The sequence below is a fragment of the Mirounga angustirostris genome, unplaced genomic scaffold (genome assembly GCF_029215605.1).
Source record: "Mirounga angustirostris isolate CCGP_5_RB_7025 unplaced genomic scaffold, mMirAng1.0.hap1 SCAF_10, whole genome shotgun sequence".
Classification (NCBI taxonomy): domain Eukaryota; kingdom Metazoa; phylum Chordata; class Mammalia; order Carnivora; family Phocidae; genus Mirounga; species Mirounga angustirostris.
In genome coordinates, this window is record NW_026991718.1 from 13,635,984 (window position 1) to 13,660,397 (window position 24,414).

Consider the following 24,414-nt stretch of genomic DNA (forward strand, 5'->3'; position numbering starts at 1 on the left):
GGGGTGTCTTTGGGTCTAAAATTAGTCTCTTGCAGACAGCATATCGATGGTTTTTTAATCCAATCTTGTTTTTTAATCCAATCTGATAGCCCGTGTCTTTTGATTGGGGCAGTTAGCCCATTTACCATTCAGGGTAACTATTGAAAGATATGAATTTAGTGCCATTGTATTGCCTGTAAGGTGACTGTTACTGTATATTGTCTGTGTTCCTTTCTGGTCTGTGTTGCTTTTAGGCTCTCTCTTTGCTTAGAGGACTCCTTTTGTATTTCTTGTAGGGCTGGTTTCATGTTTGCACATTCCTTTAGTTTTTGTTTGTCCTGGAAGATTTTTATCTGTCCTTCTATTTTCAATGACAGCCTAGCTGGATATAATATTCTTGGCTGCATATTTTTCTCATTTAGTGCTCTGAATATATCCTGCCAGTCCTTTCTGGCCTGCCAGGTCTCTGTGGATAGGTCTGTTGTCAATCTAATGTTTCTACCATTGTAGGTTACATATCTCTTCTCCAAGCTGCTTTCAGGATTTTCTCTTTGTCTCTGAGTCTCGTAAGTTTTACTATTAGATGTCGGGGAGTTGACCTATTAAAATTGATTTTGAGAGGGGTTCTCTGTGCCTCCTGGGTTTTGATGGCTGTTTCCTTCCCCAAATTAGGGAAGTTCTCTTCTATAATTTGCTCCAATATACCTTCTGCCCCTCTCTCTCTTTCTTCTTCTTCTGGGATCCCAATTATTCTAATGTTGTTTCGTCTTATGGTATCGCTTATCTCTCGAATTCTGCCCTCGTGATCCAGTAGTTGTTTCTCTCTCTTTTTCTCAGCTTCTTTATTCTCCATCATTTGGTCTTCTATATCACTAATTTTCTCTTCTGCCTCATTTATCCTAGCAGTTAGAGCGTCCATTTTTGATTGCACCTCATTAATAGCCTTTTTGATTTCGACTTGGTTAGATTTTAGTTCTTTTATTTCTCCAGAAAGGGTTTCTTTAATAACATCCAAGCTTTTTTCAAGCCCAGCTAGTATCTTTAAAAATCATCATTCTGAACTCTAGTTCTGACATTGTACTAATGTCCGTATTGATTAGGTCCCTGGCAGTTGGTAGTGCCTCTTGTTCTTTTTGTTGAGGTGATTTTTTTCATCTTGTCATTTTGTCCAGAGGAGAATAGATGAATGAGAGAACAAAATGCTAACAGGGTAACAACGTTCCCCAGAAAATATACACTAAACAAATCAGAAAAGACCTGAAACTGGGGGAAAAGAAAGGGAAAGAAAGAAAAAAGAAAAAGAAAAAAAAAGAAAAAGAAAGGGATAAAAACAAACAAAAACAAAACAAAACAAAACAAAAAAACCAGAATGTGATCAAATATGATCAGGCTGGTGCATAGATCAGTGTCACACACTAGATTTTGGGCGTATTTTGGTCTGTTAGAAGAAAGTGCCTCCCAAAATTTTAAGGAAAGAAAAACTTATATATGTAGAAAAATAAGGGTTAATACGATGAAGAGATGGAATATGACTGTAAAGATGAAAATTATGAAAGGTTGTATAAAAGAAATTGATAAGATAAGAAGTTGGTTGAAAAAAGAAAGAAGAGGATTAAAAAAAAACGGAGAGAATGTGATCAGGCAGGAGACTAGAATAAAGCCATACACTAGAGATTTAGGATATATTTTGATCCGTTAGAAGAAACTGTATCTCAAAATTTTAAAGAGAGAACAACTTTTATATATATATACCAAAAATAAGGTTAAGTACTATGAAGGGATAGAATATGACTCTAAAAATGAAAAATAAAAAATGTTTTTTAAAAAAGGGATTGATAAGATGTTGGTTGAAAAAGGGAAAAAGAAAAATTAAAAAAAAAATAGGACAGTTAAAAAAATTAACTTTGAAAGACTAAAGAATCATGGTAAAAAAAGTCATGAATTCTATGTGCAGTATTCCCCTAGCGCTGGAGTTCTGCTGTTCTCATTGATCGGTAAACTTGGTCTTGGCTGGCTGTTCTTGCTGATCTTCTGGGGGAGGGGCCTGTTGCCATGGTTCCCAAATGTCTTTGCTGGAGGAGGAATTGCCCTGCCCTTGCTAGTCCGGGCTAAGTAATCTGCTCGGGTTTGTTCTTGGGAGCTGTTGTTCCCTGCAAGCTTTCCGTATGGCTTTGGAGGAAGAGAGTGAAAATGGTGGCCTCCCAGTCTCTGCCCTGGAGGAGCCGAGAACTCAGGGCCCCGCTCCTCAGTGCGCCCCCAGAGAAAAGCAGTCAGTCACTCCCATCTCCCCGGTCTCTGGCTGCACTCCATGCTCACCCAGCCTGTGACTGAGCATTTCTATCTCTGGCACCTGACCCCGTGTGGAGTCTCCAAACCCAGCAGATCCCTGCGGTGTGCTCCCGCACCTCTCCTCCCGGGGGAAGAAGGTGAGTTTCCCTGGATCTGCTGCTTGTTGGGTCCCTGCTGGAGGAGCAGTGGCCCGACTGTGCCGTGGGTCACGGTTTATGGCAACCCCGAGCTGAGAGCCCGCACCTGGGCTCCGTCTCTGCAGCCGGCTTCCCCACTCTGATACCTGGGAGCTCTGCCACACTCAGGCACCCCCGGTCTTTCTGTGACCCCGAGGGTCCTGAGACCACACTGTCCTGTGAGGATTCCACCCCCCACTTAGCCACTGGAGTGACGTCCCTCAGCGGAGCTGACTTCTAAAAGTTCCGATTTTGTGCTCCGCTGCTCTATCACTTGCCAGAAGTGGCCTATGGAGGCCTCCTCTTCCGCCGTCTATCCTCCCAAATATCGCCTCAGATTCACTTCTCCGCACGTCCTACCTTCCAGAAAGTGGTCGTTTTTCTGAAAGCGCTCTTCTTTTCTTCGATCTCCTGTTGAGTTTGTAGGTGTTCAGAATGGTTTGATCCCTATCCAGCTGAATTCCTGGGACCAGATGAAATCCAGGTCTCCTACTCCTCTGCCATCTTGCTCCGCCCCCATTTTGAGGATCTTATCTCCTATAAATATTGGCAACATTGTAGATTTTCTCAAGCCCTCCAACTCAAGAGAAGGTTCTAAATCAAAGGGAGTAGGAGGACAAAGGTAGCAGTCTCACAGACAGGATACAGTTGTGCAGATCTAAGTGGCTTTTAGCAGTGTACCGTGAGTAATTTCAAGATAAATATGTACAAAGGCATTTTCTTGAAAGTCATTTTAATTTAAGAATTAATTGGGTGTGAAAAATTGAAGGAAGTCTTAAAGTACTTAGATGGTTTAATAGGACCTGGAGAAAACTGATATTCTATGCCCATTTCTTTTTCTCTCCTAAAGAAAGTACAAATATCAGATTCTAAAATGTGCTGCATTTCTTCTAGAGATTTTGGAGGGATCTTAAACTCTACAGGCTTACCAAAGTCTACATATATAAGTTCATGACTTTGCCTTCTGAACTGTGGGAGTCTGAGGTAGGAGGTCTCTGACACCTGGAACTTAAGTAGTTTTTGTTTCTATGGTATGTGTTCTAGAGTTCTTTGGAACTCTGAGTCAGGAAAGTAGTTTCATGTTGTGATACCAAGAATATATTGCAATGTATACAACTCCTGATTCTCTTAGAGGGAAGTAATAGATATTTTTATTCCTCAGTTATAAAACATCCCAGCTGTTTGGTCATTGAATGCGATTGTGTTTTCAAAACCCATTATTTCTCAACAGAATATATCTTGGTTGTTACTTCTGAATAATGACTGAGCTGGTGGTTTTGAGGAGCTATAAACCACATTCTCTCTACCTGCCCAAGAACTAAGAACTTGCCAAACTAAGATATATAGATGTGCGTGTGTGTGTGTGTGTGTGTGCATGTGTATTTTACGTGTGATATTTGGTTGAAAGATAGGGGTAGTAGAGGAAAGAGTGGAAATTTTAAAGACTTTCAAGCTCTAGTGGCAAAGGCAGGTGACTCAGAATTCTGTATTTCATTGACCTAGTGGGATAAATAGTTTTTAAGAGAATTCTTTGTGTTTCTGATCAATCAGTTTCATTTCTACTCCCTGTCCACTGCCATTCTCTTCACCATCTCACACTTATCTCTTTGATTCAGTTTCCCTCTTTAGGTATAACTAGAAAAGTGATGTTCCTATTGCTTTGGTTACAATCGTGGCTAATGGAATGCTTTTGGTAAATTCTGTTTCCCTGCATCTTCTTTTACGTTGTATCCCAAGGTCTGTTTGCATCTGCTTCTTCTTGTTTGACAAGCCAAAGTGCCTTCTCCCAGTATCTTGTCACATGGTATCTGTTAGGCTCCAGAACCAATGTGCTTTTCTTTTAAAAATATTACAGATGCACTTGGGGGAATGTAAAGAAGGGCCTGAGGGTTTCTGAAAGGAGCACTGACATAAACAAACACTGTCAAATGAAACTGCACAGGAGCATTTGCATCTGAATTTGAACTCCCAAACTTTACTGGTTTTCTTTTGCTCATCTTGGACGACTCTTCCATGGATTCTCTCTCTTCTTGAATTTTTCCTGTGGCGTGATGTTACCTGTAGTGTGTGACATCCTGATATCCTGCCCTGGATTCTAATGGGCACCCTTGACTTCCCACCCAGCCTGCTCAGTGCCTTTGTCTTTGTCTCACTGAGTCTGGAATTTGTAATACAGGACAGCTCAGCCCTGTCCAGCCTACACTGGGCAATTCTTGGTTCCCGGTCTTCGGTTTACCTTTGATTCTGCCATTCACAAGTGGTATGGGGAAGCTGTGTGCTGGATCTCTTTTCTATTTTTTTGGAAGCATCTCTTTCAGTATTAATCTCTGTTCTGATTTCATAACCAAACTGACACTTCCATGCATACTCTGTCTCATATCCATATCATTCATTGACTCATGATTCTATATTTTATTGATCTGTTGGCATGAAATTATTTTCAGCTAATTATTTGTGTTATATTGGTCTTTATAATCATGATAGCCTATTAGCCAGCAAATATTCATTATAATCATGTGTGTGTGTTTTATCAATTATAATTTTTATTTTCAAGTATCATTAATTCATTTTTACTTCTGACTTTGTGAAGTGCTTGTCTTCTGACTTTGTCCATGGTCCAAGATGTTGCATCCAAGAGAAGAAAATCTCAGTTCTCTCCAGAATCCCAGTATCTCTATGCCACTCAGTTTCTGGCAAACCATCTCTGGGAGGTAGATTGAGGGAAGTTCCTCATCTTATCTGAGTGTTGCCCATTGAGGGCTGGGCATAATAGATATAGTCTTTAAGATTTAAGATGGCCACCTATTTGGGACTGGAGAGGATGCTAGATGTTGTGTCTTAGAGAGGTGCCAAAGCATGTGCTAGGACCACAAGCCCACTCCAAATGATGATAGTGTAAGGAAGAGGAGTCAGGGTAAAGCCTTGGAACACTCTTGTCTGCCAAAGTATTGCTTGGGAACATCCTTGCTCATTCCGCTTGCACAGGCCACCTGCTACACACCCTGATAGCACTAGATACCCCTCAACCATTGCTGTCACCTCACAGTGAGTAATATGTATCATTAGTAGAATTGGTTGTGTAATGTCTGGCTTATTCTCCAGACAGAAAGCTCTAGGAGAGCAGATACCAGGTCTTTTCCTCATCACTGTATCCCCAGAGCCAAGCACAGTAATTAGAAACATATTAGGAACACAGTGCATATCTACGGAATGACTGAATAATTGAAGGGAAGAAGGAAAGAAGGAGAATGTTTCCTTCTTGGAGTACATGCATCTCATTCCCCACTTTTCTATCTAATGAGGGATTTCTGCCAAATGTTCTTGATTGTCTCTTACTAGGCCTTATTCCTCCCTGATGAAGTCAAGTGAATTTCTGTGTTAAGAGGAGACAGTGATTGGCACATGTTCCTTGATCAGGTAGAGATAATGCATCAGAAGTCTTAAGCAAATAGAATCCACTCTCCTCAAGCAGTGCGTGAATGTGATCCTGAGCAGAAATGTTTGCTTTGTAGACTCAATATTTCCCTCCAGCATACTAGTCCAAGATCTAACATGGGCACAGGGAGTATTAGGAAGTTCCTTGTTATCACATTTCTAAGCCATACCATCCAAAATTACTTTTATCAGGAGTTAAGATGACATTTTGATTCTCATCTACCTGGCTCCTTTTTATCTCTCTCTTAATTGGTTTTGAACATGGGCAAGAAACAGGGGTCTCATTTCTTTGGCTACCTAAAACCCCAGTAGTTCTTATGCATAGAGAGAATCCAGGAAAAATCAACATAGATACATCATGGGTTGAAAAGTTTTGGCTCCAAAGGGGAAAATGAGATTCAAGACTGGACACAGAATAAAGCTTTGAGAACAAAGGATTTTCCTTGGATTCTGAGAGCCAGTGAGCCTCCTGAAATTGTGTGCAAAATGTTCTGTGTATAGGATCCAGAGGTTTCATCAGATTATCAAAAAAGTTGCTGAACCTCTATTTTAAGGGGGCTTAGACAGACCTTGAGTTTGTCTCCTGACAACCAGAAATTTGGCCTCATCTTCCCATCCTCCCCCTTGCCTGAAGTGTCTTGCAGATCCCCTCATCATACCCTTCAGAGCTCAGTTTGAGCCCCAGCCTGTGCTGCCTTCCCCTCCCCTCCCAGCCAGCAGGAATCCCGCCATCCTGTGGCTCTGGCCTCCTTATGGACTGTCTTCCTCTCCCGTTTTCTCAACTGAAGCATGAGCTCCTGAGAACAGGGTCAGGTTGTTCAATAGTTGCTCTGTGTCACCCAAGCTGCTTGGCGTATCATGTCATTTCTGAATTCCACTCTCTTGCCTGCCCTAATATGAGTCCTGGGAGGGATTCATTAGACGTATCTTTCAGAGGAAGGGAGACTCTCAGAGTAAGTGTCTCCCCTCCAGGCAAAAAGCCAGGAAACAGCAGAGCCAGGATTCACACTTGGGTCTCCTGGTCCTAGTTCAGGGCTGCTCCTTCTCCCGATGCAGCTGCTCTTGGCAGGAATTGCCCCTAACTTCCTACCCTAGAGCTCTTCTCCCTAGTAGATATGTCTTTGTTGGAGAACACTCCTGCATGACCCTGCTGGATCACGGAGGTAAGAGAGGGCTGTGTGGACAAGTAGCACTTGAATTTCCTGCATGAGACACTGAAGAGAATTTGGAGTTGAGTGTTTCCCTCTCCAAAAACAAGCAAACAAACAAACAAATGGATGACTACATTTTGCAAAAGATCAGGAGGAATTACACATAAACATGACCAGTGAAACATTCCCTAAGGAGGGCTGGACAGAAAGATTTTGAACAGGAAGGTTTCATTTTTCTGTCTGTGATCTCCTACTCTTGGTTCAGCTGGTTAAGAAAAATCACTATAGGGCACCTGGGTGGCTCAGTTGGTTAAGCGACTGCCTTCGGCTCAGGTCATGATCCTGGAGTCCCGGGTCGAGTCCCGCATCGGGCTCCCTGCTCGGCGGAGTCTGCTTCTCCCTCTGACCCTCCCCCCTCTCATGTGCTCTCTCTCTCATTCTCTCTCTCTCAAATAAATAAATAAAATCTTAAAAAAAAAAAAAGAAAAATCACTATACACAGTTGTCTCAAGGGTCAGGGAAAGGTGGTGATTTGTATTTTGAGTCGGTGGAGCAGAGGGAAGAGACTCACCGGAGTGGAGGAGAGCAGGGGATGATATACCAGAAGGCAGTGGGGAGAAGGTGCACAGAGACAAGGAAACTGGAATAGAAGGGGCATGAGAAGGTTAGCCCCGGAAATTCGCCAGTGTCTTGGGGAAAGCTGAACCACCCCCAGGTGAGGCCCAGAGATTAAATCCAATTTTATTTAGATCTTCCAAGTCAAGGTGACTTCGACAGACATTTGGATGCCAATAGATTGACAGTAGCCCTCTCTACATTTTCAGAATGAGGAGCAGTAGGTGGATGATAAAGGGAGCATGATGTTTTATGAAAAAAGAAAAAAAAAAAGGAATCGTTCCGTTTCCCAAAGTCCTACATTTTGGAGGAGGGAAGGTGTTAGCTGAAAACTTTCCTGATGATGAAAGTTGAATCATCTGCTGAAGAGCAAACTTGATGGCATTTAAAATGCATGGATTTTATCTCCAGAGCAGACATATGGATGCTCTGATGCTTCTTAGCAAACTCCAGGCTTCAGTCTCCTGCGAAGAGCTGTTCCTGGGTCTAAGAGATAGGTGACAATGCACATGTTATAATCTCTAAAACAAAAGCCTATTATGTTCTAATTTGGCTGTTCATCGGCTTAACAGGAATGGAAAGGGGGCAGGAAGTGAGGAGGTGACAGTTTCTGGCTGCTGATGACCCGCAGAGCCCACGGAGTGACCGCAGATAACGCCCCATCTTTCTCAGCCACCCAGACTCACTGAACTTCGATCCTGCAGCTCCTGACAAGGGCCAAGGGAAGCAGAGAATGGCAGCTGCATCAGTTGTGGCGGGAGTGATTCTTGGTGCCTCTCTGTCCCGTTGTTCCCTGAAGCCGAAGCTGTGGGTCTGGGCAATCTGCACAGCGAGGCGTCTAGAACCTCTGAGGGATGCTGCAGTCTAGAACGATCCCTGGCCTAAGTCAAGAATGGAAACATGGCTCTTCCCTCAGGGGCTGATGATGTCACCGGAGCAGTGAGTTATATTCCCTTCAAAAGGACCCATGCTGCAGCTTCCTCCACTGCTGTCTTTACTCCCTGGACAACCAGCTCCCACTGCTCCTTAGAGGCCGGGTGCCCAGTGTGCGGGCTTTCATACACCACCTCCCCGAATCCTCATCAAAACCCGAGGGCAAGGGCGCTGTCATCCTAACTACGCAGGAGAATACTGAGACTCGGAAACTTAAGTGACTCATTTCCCATCTGAGTGGATTACTCAGGAAAAGAAAAGGAAATTAGCATGAGATTTGGGAGCAAGTATTGAATAACGACTATCAGCAAAGGGCTTTTTGCTTAGACAAATCTGAGTTGGAAGCCCAGCTCTTCAACTTCCGGGCTGTGTGAGCTTGGGCAAGTCCCTCAGCTGCTCTGAGGCTCACTTTCTCCACCTGCAATGTGAAGATAATCCTACTACCTATTCCAGGCCTCCTGAGTGGCAGGTGATCCAGAATTTTATCTAATCATCTCCTTGCTTTTATTAAATGACGGTTATTTTTTCTCTGCTCACCAATCAGGTAAGCCCGTCATATGACTCCCTACAGGGTACGATGGTCTTTAAGGTAATTCTTTTTAAAGCGTCTCTCAAGATTTCAGCTCTGGAAGGGCATTCTTTTTACAGGTTTGGGAGGTGGTGATAAATGACTAAGGGCCGGACCTCAGTCCCACTAAGTTCCATTTTAATCTCTGTGTTTACCATCAGTGTTGTTACTCCTAGCACAACTGAGACTACCTGGAGTTTGCAAAAGGAACATGAGTAACCACTGTATCAATGATCTATGGCTGTGTAACCAAACACCTCAAACTTCAAACAAAAATTATTTATTATTGCTTAGGATTTTGTGGTTCTTCTGCTGGTCTCTCCTGGGTTCTCTCCTATGGTTGAAGAATGGAATGGAATGGCTGGATAGTCCAAGGTGACCTGGCACAGACGTCTGGGAGTTGGTGCTGCTTCTGAGCCTGGGCACCTCGATTTTCCTCTACACGGCTGTTCATCCTCGGGTAGACTTATCAGCTTCCTCACAGCATGGCTGCCTCAGGGCAGAGCTCCAAGAGGACAAGTGCCTGTGTGTAAGCATCTATCAAGCTTCTGCCTGAGTCATGATTGTTCGTGGCCCACTGGCCAAAACGATTCACATGGCCAAGCTCAGTGTCACGTGGGAGGTGACGTAGACTTTATCCCTTGATGGGTAAAGTGGCAAAGGATTTTGGCCATTTTTGAATCCATCACAATTATAAGCATAAAATATAAAAAATAAATAAATAAAGGGAAGGCATCTGGAAGATATAATAAGAATAAAAAGAATCCAACCTGCAGTGTAAGGATTTCTTGTCTTCCTTGCCTCTGAGAGCTTTCAAGCCCTGCCCTATCCCATATCCTTTCTGAGTGAAGCACCACCCACTAGCCCTTGGGCGAGCAAACTTGGTAGGAACCTTGCCTGTCTCCTTCCTTTGCATCCCCTGGCAGGTTGCTAAAGCACCATCTGACATATTCTCCTTTGGGAACTGCTGTACTCCTTTATTTCTTAAACTTTGTTCGGGGGACAACTTTACTTCTATAGTCTCCTCACCCCCTGCCCCAAGACCCCTCCAGCCCAGTAACCGGGATCTGCTTCCAGGACTGAGGGATGTGATGGATCAACTGATCTATTATTACTACAATAATTTTTGCTAATTGAAACTGCAATGTAATTATTACTTTTTGTTAATCCTATTAACATTTCGGAGACTACCTTTTAGCCTTATTTTAATTAATAGAGAAATATAAGTATTTCTTATGGAAATGGCTTATTATTATACTTACTGTTGCCTCACATGCCTTTTGAATTAAAATTCTAAACTAAGCGTCTTTCCAAATCTCTTTTTGTATCGGTGTTTACATAAATATTAATCTAATCAACACACAGTATATAAACAAATATTTTGAATTTTTAAGATCTGACTAATATTACATTTGTGTGGTGGTGCTAAAAAATATTTAATCAATCTCCTGATGATGAACATTTAGGTTGTTGTCATTTCTTTTACTAGAATAAACCATGTTGCAATGAATACCCTTTACATACAACTTAATAAACTTATTATGATTGCTTTTTTAGTATATATTTCTGGAAATGGGATCACTGGGCCAAAGGATACATAGAATTTATACAACCGACTTTGTCAGTTTGCTTATTAAGTAATTTTACGAGTTCATATTCCCAAGGATTATGCGCAAGGACAAGAACACCCCTGTCCTCCCAGCTTTCTTGTGATGATGTTTAAAAGCCAAGTTTTGTTTTGTTTTGTTTTTCCAAGAGAACAAGCAACGAGCTAAAAGTTGAGTATTTCAGCCCGGGGAAAGAGGAAAATCCTAAACTAAACAACTTGATTTTCTGACAGCCTGAGAGCAGCCCAGCTGAGAACATCTCAGCCCAGGGCTCCCTGGAGACTGAGAGGAGAGAGAAGTCAGAAAAGCAATTGAAGGAAAAGCCCAGTCCCCTGCGCTCAGTGAAACAGCAGTCTCCTCGCTGCTGATCAGGCCTCACGCAGGGGCCCCCAGGACCGGGTCAGGGCACATCCAAGGGGGCCTCCAAGGCCGGACTGTTGACACCTACCCCCCGCAGAAGGACCCTCCCCCACTTCAGAGGCTGTGATATTTCTCAAACCTAATTCAAATCCCTCACTGTCCTGTGATGACCATAAGGTACCAAAATAGCCCTGTCTCCTATGGGACAGGTATCATTTCCACTCAGCCCTGATCACTGCTTAAGTTTTGGGACCGCTATGACTTGGCAAGGAAAAAGTCCTCATTTATCCTTTGACAAGCTGAACAGAAGTATTCCAGGTACCCACCATGGACACAACCTTTCCTGCGACTCAAAACCCCAAACTCCATCTCCCTTACTCATTGCTTTCCCCCCAAAACCTTCTCTCGTTACACTTAGAACTTCCTTCTACTTACATGTAGGACTCTGCAACAGAAAATAGTTAAAAGAATTTTGACATTTGGAGGCTCGTCTCAAATAGTATTAGAAAAGGGATTTTTATCTCTTTGTTATGCTCTAAGCGTCCTGATTAATGTCTGAAGTAACTCTGGGGATTTTTTTGTGAAGGTCTTCACAGGGCTTTGCCTGGGGTCTTAACGCAAGGGGAATGCATGCACTGGGGCTGGGGCTGGATATTAGAGAGCTTCAACTATTTTGCTTCCATTTTGCTTATAAAATATTATATGTATATATTTTCTCTTCTAGGCCAGGGGTAACTGCTGAGGAAGAAATGCACCGGCCAAGTCTTACCCTGTGGCAACCTTTTGGTAAGGTGAGGGCCTTCCAGAATTCTGAATATCAAAGTAAATCTTTGTTATAATAATATCTTACTTCTTCATACTTGAATGCAAAAATTTGATGGCTTTTCATTTTTATTATTTATTCATGTCAGAGCAAAAGGTGCCCTTAGGAATCAATCTTTTAATTCAAATCCCTCATTTGGAAAAACTGCAGCCCAGAGAGAGGACACAAGGTGCCTAAGCGCATATATATCTTGTTACCAACCAAGCTCTGGACCAAAGTGTAATCCTTATGATGTGTGGTGAGAGGGATTTCCTTTGCCTCTGTTTTAGAGCTTTTCAGGGGATCCATTTTGAACCTATTTCTAAGTGGTCTTCAGGCACCCGGCACAGTGGTGGGCACTTTACAGTTTATCACACCAATTATCCTCATAATTCTATCAGTACCATTATCCTCATTTTACAAGGAAGGTTTTGGAGAGGTTTTACAAGTTGCCTAATACAATGTATTCATTTTTTATGCCTTCCATAACAAATTATCACAAATTTAGTGTTGTGACACAAATTTGTCCTCTTACTGTTTAATAGCTCATAAGAATGAAATGGGGTCTCATTAGGACAAAACAGGATGCTCAGAGCATTGTTTTCCTTCATGGAGGCTCTGTGTGAGAATCTGTTTTCTTGCTTTCTCTGGTTGCTAGAGGCTTCATGGCTCATGGGCACCTTCCTTGATCTTCACAGCCAGCAACAATGGGCCTGATCCTTACATTATATCTCTCTGATCCTTTGTCTTCCATCTTGTCTCTCTCTAACTACAGCCAGGAAAGGTACTCTGCTTTTAAGGACTTCTGTGATTATTAGCTCAGGCTCACTCAGATAATCTAGGACAATCTCCCCATCCTCAGGGTTTGTAAACCAGTTGCAAATCCCTTTTTTCCATATAGGGTAACATATTCACATGTTAGAGCATGAGCATACTGGGGAAAGTCATTATTCTGCCTACCCCAGTCTACCCTCTGGTCCTCAAAGACATCTGTCCTACATGCAAAATACATTCTTCCTATGTCAAGTTCTCCAAAGTCTCAACCATTATGTGAGAGAAGCTAGTATGTGGCAGGGTAGGCCTCTGGTTCCAAAGCCCACTTGATGGCTGGCCAACAGCACATGCTGCCATTTTGCTAAAACATGGAGATGCTGTTCTTTTACTGATTTGCATGAGCTCCCAAATCACAGAGAGTTAAACTGTCAGCTCTGTGAAGGCAGGAGACTGTCTAGTCTGTTAGTCATTCCATCCCAGCACCTACCACAAAGCAAGCACTCAAATTTTGCAAAGCAAATGAATGTGGAAGAAAGCAAGTATTTAAGTAAATCAATGGCATAAGCAGTTGTATGGAGACATAGAGCCATTACTTATTTTTCCTGTTGCAAAAAACCTTGAATTCTCAGTGTTTTTCTGAGCCATTTGAAAACAGATTTCAAACCTTAGCAGAGCCAAAGTTGCTCTTCCAGGTAAACTTATCCAGCTGCCTATGCTCCATCTGGGTTTTATTTTTTTTTTAAAGATTTTATTTATTTATTTGACAGAGAGAGACACAGCGAGAGAGGGAACACAAGCAGGGGGAGTGGGAGAGGGAGAAGCAGACTCCCTGCCGAGCAGGGAGCCCGATGCGGGGCTCGATCCCAGGATCCTGGGATCATGACCAGAGCCGAAGGCAGACGCTTAACGACTGAGCCACTCAGGCGCCCCTCCATCTGGGTTTTAATTACTAGTAAATGTCTTTTCAGGCACTGTGATTCTACCAAAATTGGATCCCAGCCCATGGATTCTGTTTTAGGTTTAAATATAGCCACTGAACTTATAGATTGCCAAATATTTGTTATTCTCAGTATACTTGGGTGTATTCTGGGTAAGCATCCTGATTATTTTTGTAGATAGAATACTCTGCTGTCATTTTTCCTAACATCCCCCTCCCGTGATGATTTCTCCAAAGGAACACAGGAGAAAACAGTATCATTTTCGCAAAAAAGTATTTAAAAAAATAATTTAGCTTAGGGGTGCCTGGGTGGCTCAGTCAGTTAAGCATCCAACTCTTGATTTCTGTTCAGGTCATGATCTCAGGGTCATGAGATTGAGCCCCACATCAGTCTCCACACTAGATGTGGAACCTGTTTAAGATTCTCTCTCTCCCTCTGCCCTCCCCACCCCCCGCACCATGTTCCTGCTTTCTACCTCTCTGAAAAAAAAAAAAAAAAAAATTAGCTTAGATTAGTACTAGCCAGGACTGGGAGTGGGAACAGGGATTAACTGTGAATGAGCACAAAGGATTTTACTGTAGTGATAGAAGTGTTCTAAAACTGGGTTTTGATGATAGTTGCACAACTGAGTAATTTCTCTAAAGATTTTTAAATTGCGCACTTAAAATACGTGAATTTTCTGGTACATAAATTATACCCCAATAAAATTGTTAACAAAGTAATTTGCCTATCATCCACTCAAAAGCACTGTCCATGTTTTGTGTTAAATGTGATTATTTTTTACCAAAGCAGTCTCTAAATACAGTTTCCATAATAATAAAACCTAAACTTCTTCAACTGTATCTTGGTCTATTAATAAGCAGAGCTGAGCATGGTCACACTTAGCTGCCCCAGAAGTAAACATGTCATGCTTCTTTGCCTTTTTCTTCCCAAACAATTTAAGAGCAAATAGACATTCATTCTTAATCTTTGCAAAATTTTGATATTTGGTTTATCTTAAATTTATCAGAGTAATTGTTTTGATATGATTCAGAACCATGCATTTTTTTATGTCCTGTGATTCATTTCAAAGGAGTAATTCAACCCCCAGTCCATCAGTGTGCTTTTATAAAGACAATTCAGTTTCCCATGACAAATAAAACCAATATGCTGCTATATACACAAGTAGTCAGATAAACAAAAAGAGAAAACCTCATACTTACCAGCTTTTCAGCGTTTGTGGACTTGAACGTCAGCCACTTAAATGCATTTATGGGCAAATATACACAGTATCAAATATAGAAACGTGTACACTGTTGCAAAAAAATATTCTTTAAGGGATTACTAGGTTTAGGGGCACCTGGGTGGCTTAGTCAGTTGAGTGGTTGAGCAACAGACTCTTGATTTCGGCTCAGGTCATGATCTCAGGGTCTTGCGATGGAGCCCTGCCTCAGGCCCTGCACTGAGCATGGAGCCTGCTTAAGATTCTCCTCCTCCCTCTCTCTTTGCATCTACCCACCCCCGCATCCTGCTCACTCACATGCTCTCTCTTCATTCTGAAATTGTATAAATAACTCAGGAGCTTGATGGACAATTCTGTGTTCCTTAGACAGGGACTTGGACTGGCCCTCTCCTCATTAGAGAGAACATCATGGTACAAGTTTAGAGTCTCCAGGCTTGGTTCCTATGTGGACCTTCGGCTTCATTTCTTGCTCTCTAGTCCAGTGTGTCTTTCCCATGAGGATCATTGACAAACCTGGTGGAGCTTGTAGAAGTGCAAATTCCAAACCTATGGAAGCAGAATCTCCAAGGTAGGATTCCAGGACTCAGCATCTTTAACAAGAGCAACAGGTCATTATTATAATGCACGTTAATATCTAAAATATTTGATCTGAGGATCTTGCCAATATTTAAAGATTCAGTATGGACTCTTCAGATTTATTAGCATTACAAGAAAAAGTGTTTCAAAGCAGCGTTTATCAAGCTTTAATGTGCACATGGATCACCTGGGGATCTTGTTAAGATGCCGACTCTGATTTCAGAGGTCTGGAGAGGAGCCTGCGTTTCTGCATTCTAACAAGACGCAGGGATGCTGCTGTTGCTGGTCCATGGGCCAGACTTTGATTAACGGGCCTTCAAAGCATATTCAGGCCATGCTAGAGGATCAGAATGCCTCCCAGAGGATGGAGCGCAGCGGCTGCCCCAGAGACCATTCTGTGTGAATGCCCTTCCAATTGGAATGAGAGCAAGTGTGCTTCTGGGAATCTGGGCTAGGTGTAGGGGTCCGATGCCTCTCTCAGGCTGCAGAGAATGGAGCCAAGGAAGGGACGAAAGTAACTGTGGGGAGGTCAGGAGAGGCATGACCTGGGAATGGAGCCATTTAGGAGGTCTACCTGATCACAAATGTAAGGGCCAGAGAAACAAGGCACGTAGACCCTGGAAACAGAGACTGAAGATGGAGAACAAAGTCAGCATGTCTGGAAAAAAGGACAGGAGGCAGACCTAGGGTTCCCTGAATGCTGAGAGGTATCTGCAGGGGACATTTACAGAATGTCTGCCACTTCACCATAGATGGGGAGGAAGCCACTATGAACTCAGCATCCTCTGTTCAATCCTGGATGCATAATGTTCATACTTTTATGGGGCCATAAATTATTTTTTAAATGATCTATCCTAATTATTTGAAGGAGTAGTTCCCAAACTAAAATATGCCCAAGAATCACTCAGGGAACCTGGCCCTTTCCTGGTTGAAATTCAGAGCATTATTTGTCCTCCAGGAAAACTGTAAGGTAGTATTATGTATCCAGAATAATACAGAGTAGCAATGAAATGAAATAAAATGAAATAAATAGTATTGATTGTATCATTACTCTGCAGTGTGATATTGCTCAGTTTTCCTCTGAAACCTTAGCTTTTTCTGCAAGAAGTCCCGCCCCCCATGCAACAATAACTACTGGTGTGTGTGTGTGTGAGAGAGAGAGAGAGAGAGAGAGAGAGAGATTGATTTTATAATTCTATAGTTAGCAAGTTCTTTTTTTATTATTTTATTTATTTATTTATTTTGAGAGAGAGCCAGAAAGAGAGCACAAGTGGGGGAGCAGAGGGGCAAAGGGAGAAGGAGAGAGAGAGAGAAGCGTAAGCAGGCTCCATGCCCAGCATAGAGTCCAACGTGTGGGGTTCGATCTCATGACCCTGAGACCATGACCTGAGCTGAAATCAAGAGTCAGATGCTCAACTGACTGAGCAACCCAGGCGCCCCAGCCTAAAAAAATATTTTTTTATACCAATTGTCTCATTCACTCTTCAGAACAATCTAGTAGGATAGCTATTGTTATTTGGCCTCATTTTACAGATAAAGAATTAGAGTTAGACTAAGGAATTTGTATAAAATCACATTACAGAGGGTCACTGGCCCCAGATCCTACACTCTGACCCACCATATCAGATGCCTATTGATATTGGCTGGAAGGGTCAACGGGCCACAGCACTTTCCTTCTCTCATGGCATGTGTTAATGTGAGTTTTGTGTCCTTATGCCTGGTTTTTATGTGCAAAAGACATTATTTAGAAGCAATTCTGGTTTCAAATATTAATACTTAATTTTTTTAGAGTTACAAATTCAAAAATCGAGTTCTTTTTTAACCTTTTAAGTTTACTTACAAATATTATTATATGTTTTATATATTTAGCACATTTAATAATCAGTTTGAGTTTTAACAACCTAATTAAATTTCCTTTGCATTTCAAACTCTATTTATGTGTTTAATAATCTGGTTTCATTTAGAAATCATCAGTTGTCTGAGTTAGAAATAAAACCATTCAAAGTACTTAAATAGCTTACAAATCTAATAAATTAAACTTATGTTTATGGTGAATTTGAACTCTCTTAAATATTCTAATGTTGTAAATATAAACTTGGAAAATGTTCAGTTTTAGAAAGGTCTAAATTAATTATTCAATGGTACATTTTAAATTGATATTAAAAACCTCATCTGCAAGAAAATTAAAGGCAATTAAAACAAAATGATTTTTCTTATATAAATGTTAAAAATGTCATTTTCTTGTATATTTACTTACTTAGTTCTAAATTGTCTTGGTTAAAAGATGCTTACACACTAATTAAACAATCACATCATCCTAAACTACTTTGGGACATACCTTTCCCAACAATAATGTTGTACAACAAAAGATTTTGGCCCTAAAACTGACTGGATTTTCTGTTAGCAGCAATATCCAGTCCTGGGCTCTATTTATATCTGTAACAAAGCCTCTGTAATTTAAAGGAGCTGGTCACACAGTTTTCATTTCTTTTTTTTTTTTTTAGTATTTTATTTATTTATTTGACAGAGAGAGAGACACAGTGAGAGAGGAAGCACAAGCAGGGGGAGTGGGAGAGGGAGAAGCAGGCCTCCCGCCGAGTAGGGAGCCCTATGTGGGGCTCGATACCAGGACCCTGGGATCATGACCTGAGCCGAAGGCAGACGTTTAACGACTGAGCCACCCAGGCGCCCCACACAGCTTTCATTTCTTAAAAAGTATGCTTGACTTAATTTTTCTGGCCATTCAAGTAAATCTTCATCTCCATGCAGTTGAGATTTTGCATTTTTGGCTCTTAAGACATTTAAGCATCTTCTAGTCTAATTCAAAAGATTTTCAAGCATGACCATTTTAATTATTTTTATTTTTTCTTCTTAATTTTCAGGGTCAAATTTTTTTCTGGATATTAAAATTGTTTTTGATTGAATTTTAAGTTATCTTTCTTAGCTTTGTCTGACTAGCAACCCCAAATTTCAAGATCATTGTCTAGGGTGTTGGATGACAATCAGTGAAGTGACAGGAACCATCTAGGTGGACATGGGAGTATCCACCTTTATCACTGGAGAAGCTGAATTGAAGAACCCAGCCTGAGTCTGCAACCATCCTTCCTCCCTGTTGACTTCCCCACCCCCTTCCCACATGGGACCACATGGGTCCACCCTGACTATGACATGAGTTAGGGTTTCATAGTCTCAAGATGAGGAAAGAGAGCAAGACCACAGATGGGTATTGCTTTTAAATACTAACTCCACCCAGGCCAGAGACATGGCACCCACCAAAGAGGTATATGCTCCTCCAGAAAAGCCAAGAATTTTACTCTAGATAAGAATTCCATTGATAGAAATAAAGTGACAGGGCATTAGGGGTCCCTATAGAAGTTCTGAGCCATAAATAGGAAAAAATTTTTTTAAAATGCTTTGAAAATGAGATGGTTTGACTCAACTGTAGATTATATTGATTATTGTGTCTAAAGGGCTATGAATGCTGGAACTGTGTCAGAATTATTCAGGATGAGGGATGCCTGGGTGGCTCATTCGGTTAAGCATCCAACACTTGATTTCAGCTCAGGTCATTGTCTCAGGGTCTTGAGATTGAGCCCCGTTTTGGGCTCTGTGCTGAGCATGGAGCCTGCTTAACATTCTCTCCCTCCCTCTCCTTCTGCCCCACCCCCTCTTAAAAAAAAGAATTATTCAGGGTGAATTCTTTACTGGCAAGGGATATTTACTGTTCCCTATGCCTTGAGTGACAATTTTAATATATTGTGATAGACAAAATAGTGTAAGAGAGATAGATAATGTTGAATGGATGGGGAAGCCTATTGACTAAGGAAGAATTCACTGAAAGTTTAAGCAAACAGACATTTCTTTGGGCAATTAGAATTGCAATTCAGGAAATACAGATTCAGGTAGAATCCAAGGAAGACAACGAGAGGGCAAAGTTAGAAGGGCAAAAGGTCATGAGTGTAGTTCTCACTTAGGTCCTCTATGTAAAACAGGGATTGAAACTTGGTTAGCTGGGACTGGTTGAGAAAATATGCAAATCATGGATTTAAAATTTGTCAAATCCAGTTGCTCCCTTCTTCGAAGTGAAGAATGCAAACAATTTAGGTGTCTCAGTGAGGAGGGAGTTAAGTCCAGGCCTGAGGGCTTATAGCTAGCAAAAAGTTCATAGTTTCTCTGATGAGGACTCACATAAATTCCTCCTCGCTGGCAGCCTCCTGACGCTCTTGTAGAAGAGACTCTTTAGCTAGACTTGCTTGCTCAATTTTGAAATCTCCTTTTACAACTATTTAATGCAGTAATAGCAAATATGAGGTATTTGGATTTTCTACAACTTTTCTGCTCCAAAAGTGTGGCTAACTGAGAGTTGACTGTGGAAATTTTTATTCAGCTATGCTTTTAAATCTCCAGGATTGCCATAAATCAGTGGGAAGCCTGGTTCACTCTCCTTGTCTGACTCACTATTAACTGTATAGCGTTGATGGGCCACTGGGGAATTGAGTGAGTGTGGTTTTCTTTAAGATTCCACATCTCAAGTCCTTTGCAAACTGTCTGCATTTTAACTCTGTGACAAGTCTACAGCTGGCCCCTGGTTTGTCCTTATCTCCTTGAAGGGAAAGATGGCAAGCTGTCCTCCAATTCTATCTTCTCACACACCTGACTATACCCTAGCACAGGGACTGGAGATTGGATAGACTAAAAATAACACTACCTCCCTGTAATCTCTGGTCCAAGCCACCAGCCTCTTTTTCCTGGCCAATTATAATAGCCTCCTGATTGGTCTCCATTTTCCCACTCATGCTTCTTACAGTTAATTTCCCACTCCGAACCTAGAAAAATTATTTTAGAATGTAAGTCAGAATATGTCACTGAACTGCCCCAAACCCTCCAAATCTTTCCCCAAATTTCAAAATCTGTATTCAATTGACTTCATAAACCCAGTGTGATCTGGTCCCTGGCTACCTCTCCACTATCATTTCCCACTCTCCACTATCATACTTACTTTACCCAGCCATGTCCACCTCACTGACTGTTTCTAGAGCATGCTGAACTTTCTCTGTACTAGCTGTTCTCTCTTGTCCCAGATAACTTCATAGCTCAATTCATCATGGCACCTCGGTCCCTTCATCAAAAAGACCCACTGTTATGGGATGCATTTTTCCCCTGCCACAAATTCACATCTTGAAGTCCTAACTCCCTGTACCTCTGAATGTGACTGTACTTGAGATGGGGCCTTTCAAGAGGTGATTAAGTTAATGAAGCTGTTAGACTGGGTCTTAATTTGATTGGACCGATTCCCTTATAAAAAGAGGAAATTGTGGACAGAAAGACACCAGGGATGTGCACGCACAGAGAAAAGACCTTGTGAGGACACAGTGAGAAAGTAGCCATCTACAAGCCAAGGAAAGACATCAGAGAAGAAACCAACCCCGAAGCCCCTTGACCTTGGGCTTCCAGTCCCCGGAACTGTGAGAAAACAAACTTCTCTTGTTTGAGCCTCCCAGTCTGTGGTGCTTTGTTACAGCAGCCCGAGCAGACTAATCCATCCACCCTGACCATTTAATCAATAATAGCATGCCTCCATTCCCTTGACCTAAATTCATTTTCCTACATAGTCCTTCTCCTGTGACATTGGATTACATATTTATGTTCCTTTTTATTTTTGTTCTGTCCCCCTACTTTGATGTAAGCTTCATGAAGACAGGGATTTTAGCATGCTCATTGCCCAGCACAGTGCCTAGCCCAGAACAGATGCTCAATAAATATTTATTAATAAATAAATGGATGGGATAGTTTGTTGAGATTTCTTAACCGCCCCCCCCCCCCCCTGGTCTTTCTCTATCTATCTTTATTCCATCTCTGTGATGCCCTCTTTGACTTCTGGAGACCTTCCTGATTTTCCGGACACCTCCTGTCCCCGGGTCTTCCACTAAGAGCACTGATGTTGGACTCATCCTTTTGTTACCTGATGGCTCATTGCCTCTTGACTGCTTGGCCATGCTGCTTGATCTTGTGTTTACTCTTTTCCTCCAGCAAAGGCAGGTTTGCCTGAAAAGGAGTTTTGCACTTGGTCCCAAGTGCTACGCATCTCTCTATTTATGGCTAAAGTGTGTTTCTCCAGCCATTCTCCTGGCACTTGGGTTGTACAGTCTGCCTGTTCCTTATCCTGCTGAGTGAGACCGAGGCGAGGTTTCTCAGACAAATGCAGCTAATGTTTGTCCAGCCCAGGAGACACTAGGCACAGAAGAAAGTGCTAATCAATAACTTTGACTCGCTCGGCTGCAAACTTTCAATTTTGATGCTCCAAAGACTGTGTTCATTCTAATGGCTAAGTGGTGATGCCACACTCAAAATTGGGTCCATCTGCATGGCTTGCCAGATTAAGAAGATATGGATGACTGGGTTATTTTCTGTAATGGAAGCATTGGCAGGGCCTAAGAATTTGTGCAAACTCTCCAGACCAATATTCAAGGCTCTCCCCAAACTGCTTCTATGCCCCATCTCCCATTGGTCAATGTGAAGCTCTGTTCCACTCCCAACAGAATGTTTCCTGCTTCCTGGGCATGCCTTTGACATTCCCGTCTCCAGCAGATTCCTTTTAATCTCTGATTCCTTGCTCCCTGGTTATGAGATAAACCGTTGATTAAAAACAGATATTACCTTTGCTTTGATGACAGACTGAACTCTCCCACCCCTCATTTTTATCTATAAGATGCTACCCATCCTCCAAGGTCATCCTCCGTTAATAAGTTAATGAGTAGTCAGTATATGCCAGGTTTTTAATATTAATATTTAATATTAATAGTATGTACCTTAGTTTTTAATATTGGAAACCTATTTGATTCTTATAATGATGTTATGATATAGGTACGTATATTATCTCCAGGTTATGGATGAGGGAATAGAAATAGAGATGCCATTTTCTTGCCATCAAAAGACCTCTCCTGATCTCACCTATATGCTCTAATTGTTTCTTCATTGACCTTCAGAAGCACACATTTTTTCTGTTACTAGCTTATTTGGTCTTGTAGGGTGGTTCTATGTATACTTTTCTGATTCATGCTGGCCTATGAACTCCTTAAAAGCAGATACCACCTCTTAATTATCTTTTTATTCATCATTCTATTTCTTGCTAGACACAAGTGCTTAAGAACCGTTTCTGGTATTGGCTTGGATTGACCACTGGGCCCTGGAAGCCCTAGGTTTGCTGTTGAGTGTGCCCACAGGACTCAGACCTTGGTGCACAAGAGGGATACCAACCAAGTCCTTTGGCTGTGGTTTTTGCGGGGATGTGCCTTGGCCCAACACCAGGGCTCTTTCTCAAGTACAGATGCAGACAGCTGCTCAGGTGTCACTGTCCCTCTTTGGTGATGGAGGAGGCTTTGTATGGCTTCAGGAATGCAGTAGAGATTGAACCCATTTGGGAAGACTGGGCTCCTCCATCTGCTGGGCTCTGAGCTGGAGGTGTTAAATACATGTGTCTATTACTTTATTTTGTCCTTCTGTCTAAGTCAGCAGGGAATAACCTGAGTTCTATCATTTTTCAGGTCTAGCCCTCCTCTCTAGGAAGTTTCTTCCTTTGCCTCTTCCTCTGCTCTCTTCCAAGGATAATAAGTGTGCCAGTCACAGGACATGAAGCACATATGGCCCTGTGTGGCATTTCACTTTCTGTGGGTTTGTACATTTCATCTCTTGGATATGATGGAAAACTCTCAGAGACCATAGGTGGAGCCTTACACTTCCTTGGAGTCCCATGGCTAGGTGTGGAGCTTGGACACACAGGTAGCTTTGTGACAGACCCACCAATCGGCCACCACGTGCTTGTGGGCACCATGCAGATCAGATAGGTACTATGGGATCAGACGATTGAGCAGATAATGGAATAAGCCAGGTGCACCACAAGCATATCTATGATAAATGAAGGGAATTGCAGGGAAATGTTTGGAGAGTCTGATACCATACCTTAATGGCCACGATGGAAATCTTCCATCAGTTGTAGAGTGAGCCTTTAGAAATGTTAGATAACCTGCTGGTGTTGCCCAATGAATGAATTGCAGAGTCAAGGTTTGAACTCCGGTCTTTTAAAACCAGCTCTGCTTTTCATACTTGTGATACTTACACTTCATTGTTGAAGGACTGTGGAACTGAAAACCAGCCCTACACCCACAGACAGGGGTAGAGGGTTGAGCATTCCCAGAGCTCTATCTTCTCTCTGTAACAGTTCTCTCCCCAGAAAACATCTGAACCAGCTTCCCATTTTCTTTAGTCCTTGGCTTTTTCAATGCACAAAGCCATTTAAAATTAATTAAATTGATTCTTATCTTCAAGTTGGTCCTGGATAATGCATTTGTAGTTGCCAAAGGAACTTCCCCAAAGGCATGTTAATGATATATTAGTTTTCCATTGTCCTTTTTCTTTTTTTTTTGGTTCCATATCCTAGGCCTTCCATTTCCAAGAACAATAATTGTGGCTGTTATTATCATCACATAGAAGGAAGCAAAATGTTCCATCCTCCCAGAGAGACGGAATCCCCATTAGACTCTGGTGACAATGGTGTGGGCTTTGCCCTTTGTCTGACAGCTTCTCTGAGACAGTGATGGGACCTTGGTTTCGGGACATGCTGAATTCACAGTTAGACATTATGACTGTTGAGACATTACCTTCCACGGTGATTGATGGGAGCCTCAGTTACTATAGTTAGGCAGAAAGGAAATGACAAATCCTGAAAAGCTGGAGAGCACAATTTTATTTGGTGCCAACGTGCCTTCATATCACGGCACGACACAATAATAGCTATTGTATGCCCTAATTTGAAAGCCCTCTTGATTACAAACATCCTCGGGGGAATGACAGAAGTGTTTTGGTGTTGCTGGTGTCACCTGGTTTAATTCTTCCATCTGCAAAATGCGATTGGGGCCTTTAGGATCGGGAATAAAAGATGTGATGAAGCACCATGACTTGAGGACTGTTCTCTCCAGATTCCAAATACCAA

General features: G+C 42.0%; 1 long non-coding RNA gene across 2 annotated transcripts in view; it reads left to right on the forward strand.

Annotated features, from left to right (window-relative positions):
- Positions 1–24,414, forward strand: part of LOC123850842 (uncharacterized) — a 59,336-nt gene that overhangs the window by 4,721 nt on the left and 30,201 nt on the right. Inside the window, exons 2-4 of one of the 2 annotated variants that reach the window (XR_010405440.1) lie at positions 8,218–9,122; positions 9,441–9,675; positions 11,838–11,904. This is a non-coding gene — a long non-coding RNA (uncharacterized LOC123850842). The other variant, XR_006792418.2, reaches the window with a different exon arrangement.